General features: G+C 33.7%; 1 pseudogene; it reads right to left on the bottom strand.

Moving 5' to 3' along the window:
• Positions 1–24,653: 24,653 nt before the first annotated feature.
• Positions 24,654–25,134, bottom strand: LOC122490528 (annotated as a pseudogene).
• Positions 25,135–25,452: the final 318 nt, after the last annotated feature.

Raw genomic sequence — 25,452 nt, 5'->3', positions numbered from 1 at the left:
ACATCATTCTTTTAGCAGAAAGTACTGCTAAAAAGAACTAAGTCAACTTATTTAATATTCCTCTGACATGATTTACTGTATTATTGTCTTTATTTTTACTGGAAATACAGTTTTGTTAGAATAAGTTGGCAGTGTGTTAGGAGAATAGGTTGTAAGTTAAAAAAATTTTTAATTCATTTCTAGCCTCCCTCTAACATTGGCCTCTCCTGCTCTTCCAAAAGTGGTGTTGGTTTTCTTAGGTTCTTTTTATTCAAAGGGTGGTTTTTGAATAAATGATGTCAACATCACCTGGCATTTATTAGAAATGCAGAATATCAGGCCTGACCTTAGACTTACTGAATCAGAATCTACATTTTAATAGAATCTCAGTTGATTCTTCTGTACATTAATGTTTGAGAACCATTGGCCTAAGTGCCTGCTCATTTGATCCCATCATTGCCTCCTGAAATCCAAGTTCCCAAATGCCAGCCAAGGGCAAATCTTATAAACAGCCTTTCTAAGGATAATAATCTTAGGACTGCTATTAACTCTTTTCTGCACATAACTCAAGCCAAAGAACTTGAAAAAGCCCAATAATTTAATTAGTGAATTTTATCCATAAGGGCATGTTTGTATTAATGTGTTTCTACTTTAAGGTAATTTTATTACTTGATAAAATTTTGACTTCAAGTATGTTAAATGTTACTATTTTAATTTACCACATTTACATTTTACTCTTTTGACCAGGGAGAAGAGCAGAGATAAAATAACAGAGATGATATTTTTTATACTTATAGTGGAATTTTTAAATATTAGTTCTAAAATTTGCAGTTTCCAAACAAAATCAGAAATCTTCGAGGAGTTCTGACTCAGATAAATGTTGATATTATTTAGCATTCATGTCCTTTTCTTCCCCAAATTTTTCCCCATCTATATTATTTAATGAAGAATGCATAGTTTTGAAATATGAGGTAATTTATGTCTACATATGAGAGCGTGCCATATGCTTCTTGAATTATATTTTAGATATTATTATTGTTTTTCTAGTTGGGAGTAGTTACTAAAACTTTTATTTTTGAGAGCCATCAAATTCCAGGCTTTGTGGGAAAATTGCCAAACAAGCAGCAGTTGAATCAATTACTAACCTGGTTATTTTTGTGAATATAATTAGAAAAAAAAGTTACTGAAAAAAAAATCAGAGTGTATGTACTCTAAACAAATAATAGTTTGGAACTCCAAATGTACTCATGCCATGATTTCTACTTCTTCAAAAAGGTCAAGGATACCAGAATTATTGATTGATTGATTGACTGATTGATGCAAAATGGTGATATTATTAAAGCATGGGGACAGGATCCATGGACAGAAAGAGCTGCACTGAGGTTGTGAAGAGTGACTATGTACTATGGAGTTTGGGGGAGGTAAAGTCAAGAGGAAGTTTCTTCAAGGGATTTCCATATGCTAACGACTCACAGATTATGGGAGTCTACCTATTGTCAAGCTTAGCAAAGCATTAACATTAAGACAATAGGGAGTTCCTGGAAGGGATCAATTTTAAGAATATGCAAAGTAATTTAGGATATGATAGGGAGAAATTTTTATATATGTTCTTTTCAGTACTTAATCAAGTAAAATTCATCTCATCGATATGAATTTAAATGGTGCAATTTTAATGTTTAGTAATTCTTTCTAGCAATTTAAAATATTTAAATAGTAAATAAGTCATGTGGCCCAAATATGCCAAAGACTAGGCAAGATAGTTAAGAATTACATACTTTCACCTTATATCAGTGGAGAAAACCATAAAAACTTGAGAAAAGACAGTATACATTTGCTGTGTGGAATAAAAAACATTTTAATATACAGAATTTTCAATTATTAAGCATAACATTATATTGGGTACATTATAAACCCTTCAGACAATTACAAGTAAAAATCTATCAAATTCTGCTTTTTATGAAAAAGCATTATTATAATAATGTTAAATGTAGATACAAATTTTATTCAGAATGAAAATCATAGGTGAGGAATATTGAGCATCAAAAATATGTAAAGTTAAAGTTTTAAACAAAATTAAGAATAAAATTAAATCCCCATATATCTTATTAGTTTAAAAGCACCAAAATCAACAGATATACATAACATAAAATTCAGTATAAATTAACTTTAGGAGAGCCTGGGAGGCTCAGTCATTTAAGCATCTGACTCTTGATTTCTGCTCAGGTCAGGATCTCACAGTTCATGAGATCAAGCCCCAGGTTGGACCCTGCATTGACAGCATGGAGCCTGCTTGGGATTTTCTCTCTTCCTTTCTTTCTCTGCCCCTCCCCAACTCACACACGTGTGATCTGTCTCTCAAAATAAATAGATATTTAAAAATAAATAAACAAAATATCAGTTTAATGGTGCATTTGATTTTCTAAAGGGATTTGTGTGGGTCTGGATTTAGCAGAACACACTTTTAATTTTTCCATATTGACTAGTTTAAACTAACCTAATTCCAGAAATTTTGGTAAATTTCCCCTTCCCAATCTCATGAACCACCCCAATTAAGAAATGTTTCCCTTTTGTTTCTCAAAAATATATTCATCATAAAGCCTTAGAATGCTTAAATGTCTTCACATGCAGTTCTGTTTAAACTTCCTAGTCCAAATAGTCATAACTTCACCTTTAGTGAGAAAATGGTAATATTTAAACATTGTATATTTTAGAGAATTATTTCCTTTAGAGAAACACAATTTCTCTTGAAGTGGTAGGTAACAATAAACAGTTTGGCATATATTTTTCAGTCAATAATAATCACTGAACTTTAGAAAAGGAAACAAGGAGGAGACAAACCTATTAAAATAAATGAAAATATATAAATTATTTAGAAGTAATTGAGCAAACTATGCAAGTGGTATTGGAATTCAATCAAATACCATTTAAAAAAATAGCTGTTAAGTATTTGAATAACTACAATTAGGTAAACACTGGGGCAGCCTCATAGAAGTCTATAATGTTTAAGCAGCTTCATGAGATAATTTATTTTTTGAGACAATTTTGCATTGTCAGATCATGGAAATATCTGTAATCTTTTAAATCAGGGACTGCATACTTATTGACAGTAAGTCAACTTCAAAGATTTTTTTTCTCTGTCATTAATTACTTTGGGGATGGCTGAAGGTCATTAAAATAGTTACATTTTAAGTCCCTGGTAAGTTTCCTAATTACTCTTTCAATTGTTGCACTTTTAAAACATATTGCATTCCCTTTACTTTTACAGTTCTGTCATAAAACAACATGTCCATGTCTAAAATGTGGTAATGAGGGGGTAGATTCATTATGTTTTATTTAAGCTAGGGATTTTATTTTAAACTTACTTGAACCTATCACATAATTTCTAAATTGCTTTATACACAATTCCAGCAAATGTCATGTCATGGGACCAGCTTGTATTTTTAAGTTAAAATAACGCAAATGGCAACTTAAATGTTAAAAGAGAGAAACTTGAAGCATCCACAAACAATTTGGATTTCCACTGTAATTTAGAGTCATACAATTGAGCCACTTGAGATTGGGCCCTTTGAACTAATGCTAAAGCTATTTTATTATATGGTTCAAAATAATGTGACAAGCTATCATTTGTCTCAATAAATTGTTGCCAACTATGACTGACAAGCAGATTAAAATAAAGCCAGAAACAGAAATATCTAAGAAAGAAGAACTATTGCTAATGAATATAATTGTATAGTTTTCAGTTTCCAGTAACCCAAGGACTAGAAGAACAGATACAGGAGCTTCGTGAATAAGAAATTAGCCATAAAACCTGTCATTTTGTTATTGCATCTGGAGGCACCGGCCAGTTTTTTCAATGACAATATCTCTATGTGATATGAGCTGTTGTATAATGAAAATAATAAATGGCTCTGTTGTCTTTGTATCACCAGGTCACTTAGCAAGAAATAAAACCAAAGAAGCCTAAGTAAAGAATAGAGACCATATTGTTCTAAAGGTCAGTATAATCTCCTTCATTCTCTTTTTAAATTGCTCATATAAAAATAAAATTGATTTGTATTACAGTCATAAACTTCCTTTAGAGGAAAGATTAAAGCATGCTCAGAATGCTTGTTTGAGCATATACAATGCCTTACTTAAATATAGATTTTTTTCTTGATTAAATTCACACTTTTCTATCATCACTTACGGTGTTTTCTTTATCTGAAGATGGCTTTGAGAAGACCAGTAGCTTCAAAAGTCAGTGTAGATTTTTATTATGATATGACCTCCTCAAAAGCATTCTGTAAAGCTGTTAATCATTTACAGAAATAATTTTGAAGCCTAAATATTGGGAATTTCAAACTTCCGAATAGAATATATTAAATAATATGAATACATGTCATGTACATTCATGCATGTGGCCTATAAAAGATTAACAATTCACCATATTATTCTCATTGCATGACATTGTATGACATTACCTATTATTAATATGCCCTTGATAAGTATTTGTTGAATTAATAATGAAATAATTTCTACTTATTGAAGCCTCATTATAAGTAAGCTGACTACTCAGTTCTACCTCTTGGATCTCAGACCATACATTCTACTTTTTTGTGGACAGAGCATTATAATATGGTTGTTAATTTACAATGCACAGAAATTGTACAGGGTCAGATGATTAATTACTGAGAATCCACAAGGTATACTCACATAAACTTCAATAATGGTAAAGGATATGATACAGATGAGAAAGAAAGTAAAGGCAAACATAGAAAGGTCAAAAACTTTCTGGTCAAAAACAGCTGCCTGAGTCCTTTGCACAGGATGCACTTCCTTTTGGATTATGGACTACGAAGATACATGCAAGTTACTCTGTTTCAGGAAAACCAACATATAAGTTAACTCAGGGGTCTGTGTAATGAGTTAAACCAGGTATAATTTGTCATTTAGTAAATTTTCAAGAAAGGATGTAAACAGGCAAGTACCAGATGCCTCCAGGAGACTTTCAGACTTTTAAACGAACAATTATAAGTCACTAGTGCTGCATTTTGTCCTTAATTTGGCCAATGATAAACATCATGGCTTCAGGCATCCCTAGAGATGAGCATACATCCAGTAAGGACCAGTTTCCTTGTACCAGGTGTATACTGAATCTTGAAGGATAGCTTTCCATGCTTGCAGGGTGTTAGCTCCAAAATGATATTTCACAGGCTCACAGGCAGACTTCAAAAGTCTATATCATTACTCTAAATAGTCTGGCAGCTTTTGGATTGTGTGGCATTTAAGATGACCATTGGGTCCCATGGTCATAAGTGTATACTACACCTTGTTTGCTGTAAAACAAACATTTACTACCCTGGTCCAAATGGTTTTATGTGGTATTTCATTTCAGTGAATCAAATACTCTGTAAGTTCCCAAATAGTGGGCCTATTTAATACTGTTGAAATTGTTTTCAGATAAATTTGAATTGAGTTTTTGATTTTTTCAAAGTCTGTAGTAACATTTAGATAATCTTTTGATTTTGTTTTACTGGACATTAATCTTAGTTATAAAATATAGATTTTAGTCATTTAGCTCCAAAAGAAAAAAATTATTTCTCTTATTAATAAGATCTTTTAATAAGATCCCTTACTAAGGGACATTTTCAGAATCATTTAGTGAGAAAAATTTCATGTGTCAATGTACGGCCTACTTTTCTCAACAGAAATCATTTAAATATATTCTTTGATTTCTTAATTATTGAGAAGTAATGTGTTGTAAATGATTCTTTGATTTGTTTTACATTAAACATGGTCTATACCTGGACTCTGTCTAATGTATAACATCCATCTCCCCACCTCACTCATTGAGCTCTAGCCACACTGAGAATATCAAGCACGCTACTATTCTGTGGGTTTTGCTGTTGCTCTTTCCTGTAACTGGAGCATTCTTCCCCCAAATCATTGCCAAATGCGGTCCCTCATTTCAGTCAGGCCTCTGCTGGAATGTCTTCCTATTAGAGAGAGATTCCCTGACAATCCCTGAAATAGCACACTGCTATCTTTTTTTTTTTTTTTTTAGAGAGAGAGAGAGAGGGCACAAGTGAGCAAGGGGCAGATAGAGAGAGAGACAGAGAGAAGGTGAGCTCACCCAAAGTGGGGCTTGAGCTCACAAACCATGAGATCATGACCTGAGCCAAAGTCAGATGCTTAGCCGACTGAGCCACCCAGATGCCCTGACTGCTATCATTCTTAATCCCTTACTCTGCTGCTTATTTTTTTTTTTTTTTAATTGACACTGTTTGGAGGAGAGTCCACAACCAATCATTCACCCAGTGATTTTCTAGAAGGACTCACAGGATTAATAGTCATTCTCAAGATCAGAGTTTATTTCAAAAAGTAGTTACAGAGCAGGATCAACAGGGAAGATAATTTATCAGGTGGAGTCTAGAGGAGATCAGGTGCAGGCTTCTGAAGTCCTCCCTCTTAGGGGTCAAAGACAATAAGAAGACAAACTTACTCCTCTAGCAACAAACAGTGGCAATGCATATACGGTGTTTCTGCCCAGGGAAGCCAACTTCCTCAGGGTCCAGGCCTTATAAAGAGGATTACTCACATAGGCACATACCACCTGTGTGTTAGCCAGCCATGATCACTGAAACTATAGACCCAGAAGGAAAGTACGTGTCCACCATTCATCATATTGTTTCCACAGAGCAGCTAGACAAACTGGTACAGTATGGTTCAGTGCCAAAGGTGCTGAGAACGTCCTTACCAATTAATAACATAGGCTGAATTCCCAGGGCCAGCCAAGGGTCACCCATACAAGCAGGCCCTCCTGAATACAGCAAACAGGTGAGCGACATAAGGTGTGCTCTGTTAAGTCTTTTATACCCACTTTATCATCACTTTACCTATTTCATGTGTATTAGTTTATTGGTTTGATATCTACCCCTCCCACTAGACTATAAACTCCACGAGGACTTTGTCTCTTTTGTTGGATGTTGTATCTTTTACGCTTAGTGTAGTAACTGGTATAGAGGCGTCATTTAAAAACATTTGCTAAATGAAAATGTAATGATTAATGCTCATTGACCTCTGGTAAGATTAGATTATGTAACAGTGAAAGACAGAAATGGGATAAAAAGGTTGCAGAAAAGTATGTTGAGAGTGATTTTTTTAAATTTTATTCCAAGAAAATAAACAAAATTGAATGCCAGACAGTAACTTAAACAGAGTGGATGACAATAATAAAATGTTAGAAAATGTAAGGTGATTGTAAGAAGAAAGGGGAACAGCTGTTCACCATATTTTCTGAAATGCAAAAATGGGCTTTAATTGTGAGTTAAATTCATATATGACATAAGAAAGATGGTTTAGCATGTCAAACAGCTGTAGTACTTACTGTGAAAGGCTTTGAAATCTTTATAGAAACTATCACAAAAAGAAAAGATCACTTTTTATCCTGGGTTCTTTAGCTCTGATTTTACCACATTTTGGAGTGGACTGATTCTTTTCAAGGCCTCTTCATATCATAGGATTACTGCCAAAATATTCCTATTCCATCTTTCAAACAATAGCTGCATGTGGGATAAATATTATTCATAAATATATAAAGCATAAAAGTTTAACATGCATATTTTCTCATAGTTTGATATAAAAACAAGTTTAAAAATTTGCACAGATATTTCTCTGTTGTTTCAAACTCTGATGTTAATTTGAGCTTACTGAAACAAAATTATGATGTCTTTGCTGAATCTCAAGTTTAAGGACTAATGAAAATGATATAAGAAACTGAATGATTTAAAGTAAGGATGGGATAAAAAAGAATTATATGGGGGCGCCTGGGTGGCGCAGTCGGTTAAGCGTCCGACTTCAGCCAGGTCACGATCTCGCGGTCCGGGAGTTCGAGCCCCGCGTCGGGCTCTGGGCTGACAGCTCGGAGCCTGGAGCCTGTTTCCGATTCTGTGTCTCCCTCTCTCTCTGCCCCTCCCCCGTTCATGCTCTGTCTCTCTCTGTCCCAAAAATAAATAAACGTTGAAAAAAAAAATTTTTTTTAAATAAAAAAAATTAAAAAAAAGAATTATATGCATCTCCCAAAGAATTGCATACTAAAAAAATAATAAATGTTAAATTGCAAATGTTAGAAGGAAATGCATAACCCTTATAATTACTATAGTTGAAAAATATGATATATAATACCATATGGACAATTTACATATGCTCAGTAAACATTTCTTGATATTTCTATATATTTTTTAATCTTTAAAAATGATCTCAATGAAATTTTACCAAGAACTATGTGAAAAAACTCTACGCTTAAGGAAAATAACAATAAAAAACAACTTTTAAAGCATCTTAAGTGTCAAGATGTTATCCACCTGTGTGGGTTCTTCTAAAACTTATTAAAACAAAACAAAAACTCTGTAAGCGTTTGACAAAAGCATGCATTAGAGGTGATAAAAAGCAAAAATCCCTGAGCTGTTTTGAAGACAATTCTAATTTCTAAACACAATGAAGCAGAACAAATGAACTTTCAGCCTTTCCTTGGAAAGAATGATCAGTGATAAGCAACATTTCACAGGAATACCTTAGTAAGAGAGCAACGAATGCAAGTCTCCAGTAGTCCTCAAACATTCACTGTTCAGCACTTTTCATCCATTATACCTCCTGTTTCACTCCATTTGGTCACAAACACAATTTAAACTCTTTTCCTTAAAAAATAATCCAGAGTCTAGGAACACACAAAGAGAATGAATATATAGATTTCTCAAATTAACAAAATAAAAACTTCTTCTCTTTATCCTGTCCAGAGTTGTATATTTTATAAAGACAGTGGGAATTAGAATCAGTGGTGTGTACTTTCTGGCTACAGGCTGTCTCTTAAACGTCAATCTGAACGAAAGTGCTGATTTAGAAACATGCAAAAAGGTAATGCACATTTTATGCTGCCATGCTCATTAAACCTTGTGACCCCCAGGACCAGTCCTGGTCAGTTTGGGGATAAAATTTTGTGAAGAAAAGTAGCTAGACTCCTTAGATAAAATGACTGCATGTATTTACCTGCTTCTGGAACAGAAGATGCTATTTTAGGAAAGAAGTTGTATACAGATGATATGGAAAACTAAAATGTGCTTGATTGTGATCATTAAAAACACTATCAGGCTTCTCATGAGAATAAAGGTCTGCCTCCTGGCCTGATTCTAACAAGGATAATTAAATTCTGCATACCTAAAATCCTTTTCTGATTCCAGCCTGGAGAAGTCATTTCTTTTTTATTATGTACTGCTGTTCTAGGCTCTGAAACTCTAGCTGTCTTTTGGCCCAGAGATAATTGCATTTCAGTGGTGAGCAAAGTATTATGCTTCGTATGCTATATAGTAAAATGCTTTCATATGAGAAATTTTATCATAAATTTGCATTATTAATATGGATATTTTATTCTATTTTTTGAAATGACATAATTGAAAATACTACATATTTACTACATCTTAAGGAAATAAAAATGAGCTAAAGTAGCAACATATTTTATTACTGTCATATATTTGACATAACTAATACAAGTTACATTAAGAAGAACCACATCAAATATGAATCATTTTCCTAAGAATTTAATATAATAGTCTATGTTCTTACATTATTTTTTCTATAGCACTGCTTAGTCTCAGATCCTTACCCTTCAAACCTCACTAGTGCAGCATCCAATTCGCAACAGCTTATATCCATGTTTTCTTCCTTTATTCAAACCAAGACTGATTTCATGAGAGAAACAAGTCTCTTCTCCCTGCAGGCCTCTCTCCATTTCTAGTTAAACCAGAAACTACCATTCTCGGCAATGTTAAATCAAATGAGCAGTGAGACCAAGTGTGGAAAGGCTATTTCTTTGGTGTTGTGTAAAGCAGTTCCTGTTATTAGTGCCTTGTCTGCCATCCACCCTTCTATTGCTATATGCCATCATCTAATTATGATGCCTCCCTGCCCGAAATCCTTGGTATTACTGGGAATGCAGCTTATGTCTGTGAACATTCTAGTATTGCTCAATTAATTGACCAGCTGCATCTCATTAGGATGATTGGCAGGTTTATGATGCAGCTTTGGTGGAAATAGTGGTAACTGAGAAGGCCAGCCACCCAAACAACAGAACCGGTTCTATCTTCCCCACTTTCACCTTACTATCCAAGAGGTGCGATGAGCAGACCACCAGTGCGTTTGTCTCCTGCTGGAAGGAGATACTGTTTTCAGATTTGGACTACCAAAAGTCTGTATGAAGTTTGGTTGTTTATATAACTGTAATTAAATGAAAGCTTTGTGATTAAACTTGCTCTTGTCCCCAATAATATTACCCCTGTGCTCTTGTAAATCTGATAAAGGCACCATGGCATCAAATTACGCTACATTCTTAATTCCACAAATGTATGTGTTGTCTAGTTTCAATCCCATTTTGCTTTGAATTTCAGTTTCATCTAAATCATAGGTTAAAAGGGGACATTCAAAAGCGGTTTTATTATATTTCTAAGTTTCCAACAAGGTTAATGAAGTTCAACACTTCAGCTGAATCTGAAAATGAAGGAAAAAGTATGATTATTATAGTTTCATTCTGAAACTGCTGCACAGAACCAAGCAAAATCATTATAATACCACATTCTATGAGCAAATACATGGTGATGATGTGACATTCCTTCCTTTAAAAAAAAATTAGTCTACTTTTGTTTAGTGCCTACTGTCCAGCAGTCTTGAATGTAAAATGCCTTCTAGGATAAGATGCATACTCTCAAAAAATTTATTCAGAATAGCAAATAACTCTCCTCTGCTACTTTTATGTAAATCAGTTTCTAATGGTGTCTCTGGAGATACCTACTTTTTTCTGCTTTATGGTAAAATATATATTTGCACTTAATGTAAATATGATTTTTAAAAGAATTAGAAAATTCATGTGCATATAGTGTTTCAAGATATGAGTTGGAAATAAGTAAGAGTGGCTCAAGTTTCACTTACTTTTTATGGACAACTTTATAAACAGTAGGATATATAGAAAGATATTCATTAAAGCTATCACATCCGAAAACCTAATCTCAGGAGCAAAGAAATCAGAGAAGGAATAAACTATTTCACGTGTTCTAGTTATCAGCTGAGTGAATTTTCTAAATTTCATGGTTTTGTCTGTAAGGCACTAGAATTGTATTGAATTTTCAAGTAATTTTGGGTGCCCAGTAAGTTTTTAACTTGTGTTAGTACATTGGTGGATCAGTTCTGTTTAAGTGACCTGGTAGAAATTTTTTCTTTTCTGAAACATATTAGCATTCTATTTTTCCTAAAAACAACTTGAATGTAGCCTAAAATATTTATAAATAATATGATAGGATGTTTGGGATTAGCTTTAAACAATACAGGATGGGAGATGCAGACGGCATGTAGATGGGAGAGATCAACAGACTAATGTTTGTTGGCCACAAGGAAATTCTTTACACTAGGCTGTCTACTCTTATATATGTTTAAAATTCTCCTTAATAAACATAAAAAAAATCGTCTACCTTAGGGGTTGCAAATTGGTGGTCTTCAGGCTAGATCTAGTCAGCCAACATTTGACCCACATTGTGCTCTAAAACTGAGAAGGTTCACATAATAATCTGACTTTCCAGATTTTCTTGAAACATTAGATGTGGCAACATTGAGACAGTGTTCCCTCATAATAACACTAATGCCGAGTAGCAGCTATTTCCTTCAAGAAAAGATGTGCATTTGCTATAGCCCTGAAACACCCTAATGTGTTATTTCTCGCTGACTTCACTTATTTACTTTGCCTTCCTGACTCTTGTAACCATTGAAATGTTTAAGTTATAGTCACTCTTTTATTGAAAGATACTGCTACTGAGAAACATTCAGTTCTTTGTAATGAAGAATATGAGTTCAATGTTGCCATCTTCTGATTTTTCAAAAAAATCCTGAAAACTTAGGTTATATGAAATTTCCCAGTTTACAAATAGTGTCTGCATCAAATATCAGTCACAAAAGTGACCAATAAGTCAGAATATTTTCCAATGTTCTTATAGGCATATCCACACCAATTTAATTGTGTATGAAAGATTAAAAATTAAATATAATGGAGAATGCCAAGAAGGTATTTTAGATCCTGAAATACAAAAGAGAAAACCTTCCTCCCTCTCATCCAAGATTTACACTGTGGGCATGAGAGCTTTTATATCAGTTATTTACTCATCCAGGATTTGTGATAATTGAAGTGTTTTTATTCCTGAACCCAAATGTTAATCATCCTATGCTCCGGTCAAAATGTAATCAGTTACTCTGATTACATTGATATAATCACATACATATACACATAACACACACACACACCTTACTGCATGTTAAAATATATTTTCCATTTCAAGAAATTGTAAATCAAGCATATAAAAATGAAGGGAGAAGGAAGAAATATACCAGTGTTGCAGTGAACAGAAGTAAAAGAAGAAAAATGAGTTATGGATGTCATTATATATCATTCATGTTTAAAAGAACTTTTTGTAACATGAATATTCAATTTACAAAGGCTTGTTATAAATCAGCCATCATGGGTGAGAGATTTATCTTGCTTGCCTGCGTGATATCATAACTCATTGCTTCAAGGGAAGAAAACCATAGAGTAAATTGTTAAATTCATTAAAAACTTATATATTACTGTCGAGGAAAAGGCCAATTGATTGAAAGCTGCTAAACCACCAAATCCTTGATTCTTTTACATAGGAATACTTTAAACAGCTTTATTAGGATTGGTATTTCAGATGGGGTTACAAGAGACAAAAAAAATGATACCATGTCAGGTTAACAGTTTGTTAATAGTTAACGGTGAAAGCTTTTGGGGAATTTAACATAAATATGTTGTTTTTTAGAATTTGATGATGAAGATTTTTTATCCCATCCAAGCTGTGGGACTTTTACCACTGAGGAAATATAGGATATATAGGGAATTTCAGCACCAGCACTGAACCCTATGCTCACAACAGTTTCACATTTGGGTTAGACCTAATAATAGTGTATTTTAAGTTTTGCCCTTTGGTCTTTGGGGTTCAGGGAAACTTATTAATATCTTGATGTAGGAGGAGAGTAAAAATGCTGCAGGGTGGGTTTCTATGTATTCATTTAGAGAAATGGGTGGAATGCCAACCATGAAAAAGTCCCCTCTCTGTTCAAATGGTACAAATGGAATGTATGGGGAGATGTGTGACTCCTCTGGAATGCCATGAACATCCTAACAGATTTTTTTTAATATAGCCATTCACTTCATAACAGGTAGTCTCCTCTTCTAGACTCCTAAAAAAAATGGTAAAATTTGACTTAGACTGTAGTATAAATGATTGTTTTGTGTTCAGTTGGAATTAAATCACTAATGCGTGTGTGCTATGACTACGTTGGCCTCTGCTGAAATCTAGGAATTGGGAAGAAGCAAGTGGAAATGTACCTTCTAGGGTTAATTAATAAAACACAGCTTTTTAATGTAGCAGAGATTATATGCAGGTCACTTGCTCTTTTGTTAACAATGTCAGGTTTTCTTAGCATATGTATACAAATCTGTTAGGTACATCCAGTAAGAGCAGTTGGAAAGCAGCTCACCTTTCAATATTATATAGTTTCAAAGCTGGACTTTTTTCCAGAAGTTCCATCTTTCTTCCTTAACCACACCAACCCTCACACTTTGAAGATGATATTTTTATCTTCAGAATCATTAAGATATAAGCTGCTACTTGGAACTTCTTAACAATTCTTTATGAATTTTCTCATAGTTTACCTGCTCGAGCCAATGACAGGTACCTGAAACATTTTTAGTGTGTATCAGGATCAAAAGATGTATTCATCATTTTCTACTTAACTAGAGACATAGTACATTTAATTCTCTTCACTTTATCCCCCATCCTCCAAAAACAGCAGCAAATTTCAATGGTCCAAATACGAAGATCATGTTACATACTTTATAGTCCTTACTTTATTCTGTCACTTTATTTTATGGGTTTGCCTTAAAATAATGGTTATATAATTTTTTGGCCCCTTCTCTCATGGAAAACACTGTTTTGAAGGGATGTTGTAGGGATAATATACAGAGGGATAATAACATCATTGACAGTAATCTTTCTTGACACCCTACAAACATTGAACTGGGAAGACTTTAACCCTGGCACTTACCACATTTAAAATGGATCACAAAGTGTACGTATCACTGAGTGTCTTGGACAGGTTATGTTTGGTTATGGGCATTTGCATCACCTTCTATTCCCTTTGTCCTAAAATATCCCATCTACTCAAATGATTCATTAATCAAAACATTCTTAGATTACACTGAAATGTTTTTCTCCACATTTGGCCTCTAAACTTTCCACTTTACTACCCTGTACATTCAAGTTTCTAACCCCTGTGCCTGACAACCCACAAGATTCATTTTTTTTATAACAAATCCTTCCCTATTTTCACTATATAATGACATTTCTTCAAATTAAGAAATACCTTCAAATTAAAGAAATGAAAAGTGTGAGAAAACAGAGTTCAGAGGATTTTTTTAATTAAAATTGACAAAAATGCAAATTTATTTGTTGTTGGAGGATGCTGGACCAGATAATAGGGAAAATGTTTGGAAACACAACTTCTCTACAGGTAAGATACAAAACAAATTTTTCTTGGGATACTTCTTTACTAGACCATTTTTAACATCACCCTTCACTTCTCAGACATTTCTGGGTAGGCATCTGATTGGGTAAAGTCAACAGTATCAAAAGAGAATAATGGTTATTTCGTGCTCTTATTTCAGTTTACTAATAGACTGCAAACCACTTAAAGGCAAGATCAATGGTTTCCTCCTATTTGTGTTACCTAGCACAATGCCGGGTGCCTGTCGAGCACCAATTAGATGTCAGCTGAATTGGTAGCTTTAAGACTAAGTGAATGAATTGCAATGAATGGATTGTCAGGTATTCTTCTTTTATTATTTTTATTTTTTTTAAGTTTTATTTAAATTCCAGTTAGTTAACATACAGTGTGATATTAGTTTCAGGTATCAGGTATTCTTAAGAATAGTGACTGAGCCTGATCTTTTCAAAGCTTGTGATGGCAGTACATGACTAAATAATGGTTGCCCAAGTATTGCCATGTCAGTGATTTGCTTTAAGAATAAATATGGAATTTTATGTATTATATCAAGGATATGATCCTGCTACACTCACTTTCATTCCCACATATCCTGATTTATTCCTGAGATTAAAAAAAATAAAAACAAAACAAAAACTGGAGTTTAATATAGTGAAGAATGCCCAGCAGAGTGTCAGACATGGTCATCTTCTGTCCTGGGCATCTTACAGCAAACATTAAGAATCTCTGACCAGGGGATGAGCTTTTAGAATGAAAAGCTACAACTCCCCTATAAACAAGTAACAGAACAGTGGCTCAGAGAGACAACTGACAAAGGAGAGCAGAGAAATGAGGAAGAAAAGTAAGTCCTCAACTGTGGGTGCTAGAAATATTTCTGGGTATCCCATTTATAAATCTTTATAAACTCCCATTTATAAAACTTTCCATATAAGACTAATTAGAGCAGTTGGGGTACTATTCTAAAGAATATAAAATGATCCTGTTGATGAACCACATTTTACTTTCTTATTTTCAGTGTGAATTTTAAGTCAGTAATGGCACACAGCTCATTTAACTCTGGAATGTTCTTGCTCCTGCTTTATTGTTTTTAGCTTGGTTAACTTTTCCTCTTTGTTCTAGTTTAATTATGTTTCCCTCCCCAAATATGTTTCCCTCCTCAAATAAGTCCTAATCCCCAGTACCTCAGAATGTGACCAAATTTGGAAGTAAGGTCTTTACAAAAGTAATCAAGTGAAAATGAGACTATTAAGGTAGACCTAATCCAATACGACCAGTGTGTTTATGAAAAAGGGAAATTTGGACACACACACAGAGGGAAGGAAACGTGAAGAGACAAAGGGAGATGATGGTCATGTGACTGGAGTAATGTGCATTCGCAAGCCAAGGAATGCCAAAGATTTGCCTGCAAACACCAGAAGCTAGAAAAAGCAACACCCTGATTTCAGACTTCTAGCCTTCAGACTGTGAAACAATAAATTTCTATTATTTTAATCCATCCAGGTTTTGGTACCTTGTTTCAGCAGCACTAGGAAATTAATATATTCCTGGTCTCAACCTTAAATGCTACTTCCTCTCATTAATCTTCCCTGACAACGTTTTCCCCAAGTAATGGGCCTGTATTGTTCTCTAGGACATGATACTTATATGTGGTATACAGTAGACACTCAATAAATATGAACTGAGTGAATGAATAAATGATTAGAAAATTGATATTGGTTAATTCTTAGAGAAGGTGGAAATCCTTATGAAAAACATTTGTATATTAAGACTTACTCCTATAAATCCTTTCCAACAAGTTAAAGACCGTGTAGCACATAAAGTAAAATGTACATTCCATTAAACTATCATTTTAATAGTTACTTTTTATAAATTGTATTTTATTTAAAAATAGAAGTAATTATATTGCTATCACTCATCATTAAGCCTAATTTTTAGGTGGAGGAATTTTAGGGGGAGTATTACAAGGTTTACCTTAATATACTTCAGGGTAATAAATTATAAAATGTGGCACAGATGTCTCTTCAAAACCAAAAATGAGGATATTACTGATGTTTCAGGTAGTCTGGAAGAGTCAGTTTTCTAAATGATAATCAAGCAGTACTATAGACCCAAGTACCTTTCAGAAAAAAATAAGAAATAGTTTCATGCTATGAAATCATATCAAAACTTGCATCCATTTAACTCCGTTCCTATTTCTTTATGAGGAATTGAGGAACAGAGAGCTTGTAAGATTTGCTCAGGGGACAGGTCAATAGGGGTGTCAGGGCCATAACATGAGTTCTTACAATTCGAAGCACTCACGTTTTCCATTTTAAGTTATTTCCTCTCCGAATGAAATTAGAAAGCATTTCCAAAGGACTGAAAAGCAATCATTAATTCCTAATATGTCTTGACTATGTCTACTTCTCCCTACCTCTGGCAGTCACCACAGTCTAAGATATTCCTCACCTGACTTTATGTTCCAAACTTCTCCCTGGTCTTTCTGCTCCCACTGTTATCTCTACCACAAATGGTACCACAATTGGGTGGAAGCACCCAATACCACGGAGTTTTCACATGGCAGCCACTATTCTTTCTAAAATCTAAGTGTGGTGATATGAATGTCTTGCTGAAATCTTTAAAATTCTTCCCATTATTTTTGGAATAACAATCAAAATCCTTAACCTGACTTTGAAAGTCCGAATTATTCATCGCTCCACTCCCTACACAACTCTGAACTAACTTTGCACAAATCTTCATTGATCCATTCACAGGAGTCTCTTAGATTTCTCAAAGTTCAGTCTTGCTGCCTCAGAATGTAAAGGAATTCCCTTCTACCTGAAATGCTTTTTTGTCACCTAATTGTTTCCTAATTGTTTTCTTCACCTAGTTATGTTCCATTTATTTTTGTATGGTCTTTGCTTAAATATCATTGCTCAAAAAAGCTTTTCTTGCCCATTCAAAACTTTGGTTAGGCTCCTTGTATTTTCTTTCATAGTATTTATCACTCCCAATTATATTTTTACTGTCATCTCCCTAAAGGTAAACATCAGGGCTGTTTTGTTCACTGATACACTTCCTAGCACCTTTTAAGTGCCAGACTAGATTAGTATATATTGAATTAACTGATGGTTTTCATATTAGCATGAAGGATTACCAAATGCCCGGCTAGTTTACTGACTCAGATTCTCTGGGCACAGGGCCCTCCTTAAGTGATTCTGATGTGCTGCTTAGTTTGTGGAAACACTCAGCTAAGCAATGTTTCCAACAGTTACAACATGTGACCAAATTCAATCTCTTTAGAGAAGAGTAAGTGTAAAAATTATCCAGGTAGCCTCTATAAATGTATAAAGATTTAATAGTCTCTGTTTACATGATGTAAAAATGAACAAGATAGAACTGATTTACCTAAGACAGAACTGTAAATCAGTTGATCACAAAGTAGTACATCAGATAGATTTATAATCAAACAAACTTCAAGACACTGAAATATATTTTTTTCATATATATTGAGATGTGACCTTTAGTTCTATTAGAAAGTATAAAGTAAAAGACTAGAGTTTTAGGACCCCAACTTGCATTAAGTCTTAATAGATGAGAGAGGTAAAAGAAGGAAATTTCTGGAATCATGAAAGACTGTGGCTGCCTCAGGCACTAGAGTTAGAATGCATGAGAAGTTAGTTTGTAAAGGGCATTGTAAGCCAAGCCAAAAAACCTAACATGTAAAAATTTTAATCAATATAGTAACATTTACAAAGACAAAGACACTGTCTTGTAGGAGTCTGATGAACAAATATATCTCTTAGCTGATTTCAAGAACTTAATTGTTTTTTCCCGCCAGCTCTGACACAAGTTACCATCTAAACTGAAAACATTATGTTTGCCAATGAGAACATTGTTTATTACTATATACTATATATATATATATACATATATATATATATATATATATGAAACTGAAAGCTTCAGTTTTCTAAATTCTCTGAAATGTCACATTGGAATTTAAATTGATATTTAAAGACATTTATCAAAAGCATGTGTTGTATTCAAAATTATAATTTATTTTCTATAGACTGCTATATCTAGCTATGGGAAATGCACATTTGGTATCATTGACATAAAAATGTATCAAAATTGCTAACTGGAAAATATTCTATAAATAATAGAATGGGAATCCTCTAATTCAATAGTTCTCAGCTCCAGGCCATACTTTAAAATACCCAGGAAGTGTTTTAATTAATTGATACTAGGCACTCAGTCTATGTTTCTTGTGTTCGTTTAGAGTTACCTTATTAGTTTAAGAGACTAACAATAAATAATTAAATCTGTACCAACTAATCTGCTAACATCAGGGGGGAGAGAAAGATATCAGAAAGGAAGTTTAATATTGGCTGAAACCTAAGTTTTTTCTAAAAGCACACTTCCTATTGTACATTCTTAGCCTGCTTCTTTCAGATGATGAAAAGAGATGCTTGGTTGAGCGTCCGACTTCAGCTCAGGTCACGATCTCACGGTCCGTGAGTTCGAGCCCCGCGTCGGGCTCTGGGCTGATGGCTCAGAGCCTGGAGCATGCTTCCGATTCTGTGTCTCCCTCTCTCTCTGCCCCTCCCCCGTTCATGCTCTGTCTCTCTCTGTCTCAAAAACAAAATAAACGTTAAAAAAAAATTAAAAAAAAAAAAAAGAAAAGAGATGCTTCAGACACCTCCATGATAATGTTTGAATTTCTTGTCCTTATCTTTTAGAAAGATTTGTGATTATTGCAAGTATTATTAAAAAATTATTTTGTATACCATATTTTGCTCTAGACAAATTATATTCATTGTTGGATTAATATTTAATATTTTTCTTTTTCTTTATATTTGCTGTGCATAACTTAGTATTACAATAGGAAAAAAAGAGGAGTATTGTCTGAATGATTTTGTTTCTGTGAGTACCATGAAGTTCAAGCTTGCCAGACATTCGTGGTTCTGCCTTGATGTGATATGTGAGCAGATTTCTATGTGATGGATTAATATTCACCCCTGAAGAACAGAATCTAGAGAAGCTTTCCTACCCAACTGACCTGCATTCTAAAAGCTATTACAATTTACATTTAATCCTTTGAGCTTTATCTCCCACCAAAATTGCAAGCAGTTTTCCTGTCTCTGGCAGTGCTTGGGCATATTAATTAGAATATTTAAAAGCCACCGTTGTCATGGCAGACACGTATTTCTAGGTATAGAAAGAAAGCACGCAGTCAGGAAGTTTATTTAAATTCTAAGTGATAATTGAGACCTATATACTTATATGTAAATATAATAAAAATATTATATAAATAATATAATATTGTAAATATATAGATATGAATATACATATATATATAAAGTGTATATTTCTATACACTTCAGCTCTTGATTTTGCTCTTATGCCTAATGAGAATAATAACTTTGGTTATACTTAATTCAGGAGTTACAGTAAGATACAGTACTCTGCACTTGCACAGTAATATTCAATACTATGGTAATGTCAGCCCCAATTCACTTGGCATCGACTCATTTACAAAATATTTCCTGAAGATATACCATGTGGGTATATTGTAATAATTAAAATCTAGGCTTGAAGTCAAACCTTGCTACCTCTTCCTAGTTATATGAACTTTTGAAATTAATTTGGTCTTTCCAGTACTCACTTCAGTAGCACATATACTGATTTTGTTTCTTCAGTTCTCAGTATTTTTTTTTTCATCAGAAAAGTGGAAGGAATGGAAATATGTACCTCAAATAATTATTGGGAGAATTTCATGGGGTAACATGTTATTAAAGACTTAGCACTAAATAATGGATAGGAATTGAGGAATTACAGTACAGGAAAATGCTCATAACAGGTCTGATCCTTAGAAGGGCCTGTTTCCAGAGCTGGCCCTTGGGTGGCTTTAGGAAACTTGGCTTTGGAACATTCTGTAGACTGATTAGGTCTCTCTACCATCCTACCTAGGCTGTTTGTACCGACAATGTGATTTATGGTGAACATCCACTTTCATTCTGGGAATCTTAAATTTTGGTAGCTGTGGCTAGGCAGAGTGCCTGCATGACCTGCCCCCAATAGAAGCTCAAACTCTGAGTTTTAAAGTGGCTTTCCTGTGCAGAGTAGTGTAAATTTCACTGGTGAGGAATGAGTGTGCTAAGGGGGGCTCTTTGAGGAGCACATAGAAAGCCCATGGTGGGATTCCACCAGACTCTGCTAGATGTGTCTTTTCCCCCTTGCTCATCCTGTTGTGTTTCTTTTCTCTGAAATAACTCACAACCATGAGTATAATAGCCTCCAAGTCCCCTGAGTTCTAACAAATCAACAAATATGAGAGTGGACCTGGGACTCCCTAACCCAAATAGTAACAGTGATGAAGTTTTTTAGAATTATCTCCATTCACAGAAACATGACTAACGTGTTATTTGGAGAAAAGAAAGCGGGAGAGGTGGGGATTCTGAAGATCTGTTGCCTAGATATCTATGGAATCACCCATATATGAAATAGAAGCTGAGCTGTAATTTCTTATGAGAGGTGAAAGTTACCAATGGACCTGAAAAATGATCAGTCTAATCCCAGGAGAGCTGGCTCAGTGGATCTCTGGGTTTGTTTTTGCTATGGTAGCTAAGGTGGCAAAAGGTAAAACAAGAAAAAGAAAAGAACAGATAAGGCTCCCAAATCCCCAAGATCATACTTTTTAAGGTGGAAAGGAGAAAGTATATTTTCAGGATGCCTACATTGCCTCTGTGTTTACCAGAATTAAGTTAGTATTAATTTGGACTAGAATTGTGAGGGATAAGAGCATATTATAATACCCACAGCAATCAGTAAGAAAATAACTCAAAAAATGGGGGAAAAATCAACAACAGAATTAAAATGATATAGTAGGTATCTGCTTAATAATAAAAAATAACCTACCCTCTGGGAGATATGACTGAATGTAATTATTCTTCTAAGCCTTTGAAATTATGAAAATATTAATGTAAAAATGGAATTATATGAATACAATTTAAGTTAAAATTCAAGTATAATATATATGGACAATATAAAATAATTCAGCAGTGTTTTCAACATTCAAATCACTTTCAAATAAAATATAAATTTATATCCATTCATACCATATATGTAAATTAAGAATATTGAATTTTCTATTTAAAAAATAAAACTCTGATTTTATAAACATGAGAATAGACCTTAACAACAGGTTCTATATTTGTGAATAAGGACTTTCAAATCAGACTATTAGAGCATTTATAATTGGCTAAAATAAATTTGTCCCATTCTACTGATTTTTCTAGAAAAAGATGTACCTCTTCTTTCACAATAAACAAACACTTAAAATGTGTGTATGTGTGTATATCTGATTTATTTTTAAATATTTGTAATAGTTTCATGAAGTTAATATTCCAGTATTAAAATTTTTCTTGACCTTAGGCTCTTTGCCAAATGATTAATCGTATGGAAGCACCCTTGCCACTAAAAAACTGCTTTCAAAAAATCTAAAGAAATTTTTCATACTGAAAATAATAAAACCTTATGTACTTGTTTTATAAAGTTCATATTTTATGAATTAGACTGAAATAATCTGTCCGTATTTAAAATCAAGAAAATACTATATACTGGCTGCAACTCTTTAATAAATTGCATTAATGTAGAAACTCATCAAATTACCTCCAACAATTCATAGCATTTTTCACCTTTAAGACTTTTTGAGTACATTAACTACAATATAAATTGCCCTTTTGAGCTATCACTACATGAACATTCATGACTTGAACTCCATGAGGCAGGATAATTTGAGACTGGTGTGAGTAGAGTGGTATGCGTGAAGATACACTCTGGTTCAGACTCGTAATGAAACACCATTCAGAATGTGACAATTTCTTCCCTTACGAATCATGCAATTTTCAGTGTCATCCTTCAGGAGGATGACACTGCTCAGTTGGATTATCACTCATGCAGCTTTCTGCCAAAAAAAGATTGGTTCTTGAGAGTTGTAAAGTTCAAGAGGCTGAACAAAATATAAAAGAGGAAGAGAGGAGAAAGGAAAAGTTTTAGTGTTTATGAAACCCTCTTTAGGCTGTTCGGATGTAGTCAGAGTGACAACTATATATTCCCCTGTGGCTCGAGATGGAAGATGACTTTTTAGTGGTCACTAGAAAATGCATGCATGGATAGGGTGAAATGCTTCTCCTTCGTGCTGTGATTATTAATTTTTTAACTTGTCTTAATTTTTTTTTATTTTTAACAGTAAACAGAGATTGTTGAACTTATATTTGTATCAAATAGGTTAATTAATGGAACCCATGTTTGAAATCTTTAGAATCTAGTAAGACTTTAAAATACCAAACAGATAAAGCAGATAAGGCCAGACACAGAGAGAAATTTGTAGCTTTTTAATACTTACATTAATAAAGGAATTATATTAAATCAATAACTTAAAATTCTCTATTTAGAAATAAAAAAACAAAAGAGAAAATTCAGCCTAGAGCATACAGAAGAATTAAACATAAAAGACTAAAGTGGAAATCAATGAAAAAGAAGACAAATCAATGAAACCAATATTTGGTCCTCTGAATGATCAACACAATTTGCAAACCTTTATCTGTATTGTACAAGACACATGTTAACAAGATCAGGAACAAAAGAGTCAAGTTCTTATCATTTTTAAGAGTTTTGTATTTCAAAAGGTAGGGTCAATCAACCCCATACGGGATGTGCCAGTGGAACAGAAGGAAACTAAACAGAAATAAAAAGAAGGATATTTAGATCAATACTAGGTCCTTGTGAGCACACTTTTTTTTCTCTCTCTGGAGTAACAGTGGAGTTCTATAGCAAGAACTGATAGCCACTCAGAGGAAACTTACCAGTACATTTTGCATTTGCCACTAATTTAGTTAAGATTATATTTGAATACATTTTAGGCATATGTTTGGACGTATTTCTTGTCTTCAATAAGAAATTGTTGGAAAAAAAGAGTTATAAAAAAATCTGATTCAGTTTGCCAGACAATTCAATCAATATATTATTGGTATTCCTATTGATATTGCATTGTTGGTGCTTTCTTTTACTCTCTGAGGAAGGAAACTCAACTTGAAGTTAAGTTGTAAAGAATGTTAAATCATGATCTCTTTAAGTTATCCAGCAAGGGTTTCCAAGAGAAGAGAATGATAAACTGTGTCATTTGAAACAACTTAGACAATCAAGAAGCGAAAAGCTTAAAACGTGTTAATGGAAAGCATTTAGGAACTTCAAAGGAACCATCCTGCTTAACTTGGAAACCTTCTGTTTAATGTCTGTTTTTTTGTTTTGTTTTGTTTTGTTTTCCCTTTCCAACGGAGGTTAAAGGAATCTATTAACTGGAAGGAGGTAATTAATTTCTACATTCAGATCTGGGTCCCCATGAAGGTCCAGACTCCTCTCCAGAATCCTTGCAGTAGCCAAATGATAGAGAAAGAATATGGGTAAAATTAAAGACTTACTAATTTTTTTCCAGAGTTCTCTAAAGTTTTATATTTAAATTTGTTTCATTGTTCAATGTGTTATTGTGTACAATAATAGTACAATAATAGTAACACCCTCTGTTATATACTGGATAAATGGAAGGACGTTGCTGAGAAAAAGAGGGGAAGCCACAAACTACTTGAATTTTACACTCAGGATCGTAATGGACTCAAAATCCAAAGTTCTTATCAGCTACAGAGAACATACTTTTCAAATTTATAGACACCTCTGATTTCACTAATTGAAAGTACCCTTGCCACCAGAGAAAAAGCAAGGATAGTCCAAGGCTTGATGAAGATTATGAGCAACTCAAGTGCAGTCTTAATATTATGTTGACTTTTTTTCAATGAATGACAACTTTATTTTTTATACTTAAAGGCTGATGAAAAACCATTACTAATCCTATTAAAGAAAATCATACATCTCAGTCAGAAAGAATAACTATATTTATTCATTACCATTTGAGTTTTCTACAACACAATTTGAAAACACCCAGCATGCATGTTTAATCTCAGTACAATGGATTCAAGATCAAGTATACATGTTAAAGTATTAAGGCTGGATTATAAATTATCATAGTCATCATCTTCATCTTTTCATTTTCTTTTCAATGCATTTGATGATTCATTGGCAGTATTTTGTGATGACACCATGTTAGTGGTAAAAAGAATGTTTTTGGACCCAATTAATGATGCATTAATCAGAACATTTTGAACTGTGGATGTTGCAGGAATTGATGCTCTTAAAGTTGGGGACTGTGAAGTGGGCATCTCTACTGTGAAACTTTGTCTTGTGAGAGACATTGGAATCCCTACTTCAGTTGACACAGAAGACATGGTTTGTGCGGTTGGCGCATCAACTGCTAATAACTGAACCAACACTTGACCAAGGAACTGTTATTCTTCCCACAGAAGTAGATGCCTTTTTTTGTAAAGATTTAAGTCTATAGTTTGTAGCAATCAGGTAATATCTATTAGGTGGCAACCTGGGGCTTGGATATGGCAAAGGAATTTGCTTTCTTTTTTTTTCAATATCTAATATAAAAAAAACTCTTGAGGGAGAAGAGGTAAAAGTCATAATATTCAAATATTGCTTGACTGAATGAGAAAGTAGATGAGTATGTAAATGAATATTGGATCATTTTAGGGAACATGATTTTATTTTCTCTTGATTTCTATTCAGATCATTTTTAACAGAATCTTGAAATTTATCTTCCTCTAATTTTACCTCATTAGCTTTAAGTAAGCACACCACTTTAAGTACATATGTGCAGATATAGTGCATGTATATTTCTAATAAGCATGCCTCATGATTATATTTTTTTTTCTTGTTTTACTTTTTGAAAATATTTATTAAATTTGAAAGAGGCAGAGGCATATGCATGAGTGGGGAGGG

Source organism: Prionailurus bengalensis, chromosome B2 (genome assembly GCF_016509475.1).
Source record: "Prionailurus bengalensis isolate Pbe53 chromosome B2, Fcat_Pben_1.1_paternal_pri, whole genome shotgun sequence".
Classification (NCBI taxonomy): Eukaryota; Metazoa; Chordata; class Mammalia; order Carnivora; family Felidae; genus Prionailurus; species Prionailurus bengalensis.
The sequence above is the reverse complement of the archived record's forward strand: the minus strand, read 5'-3'. Positions and strand labels throughout refer to the sequence as shown.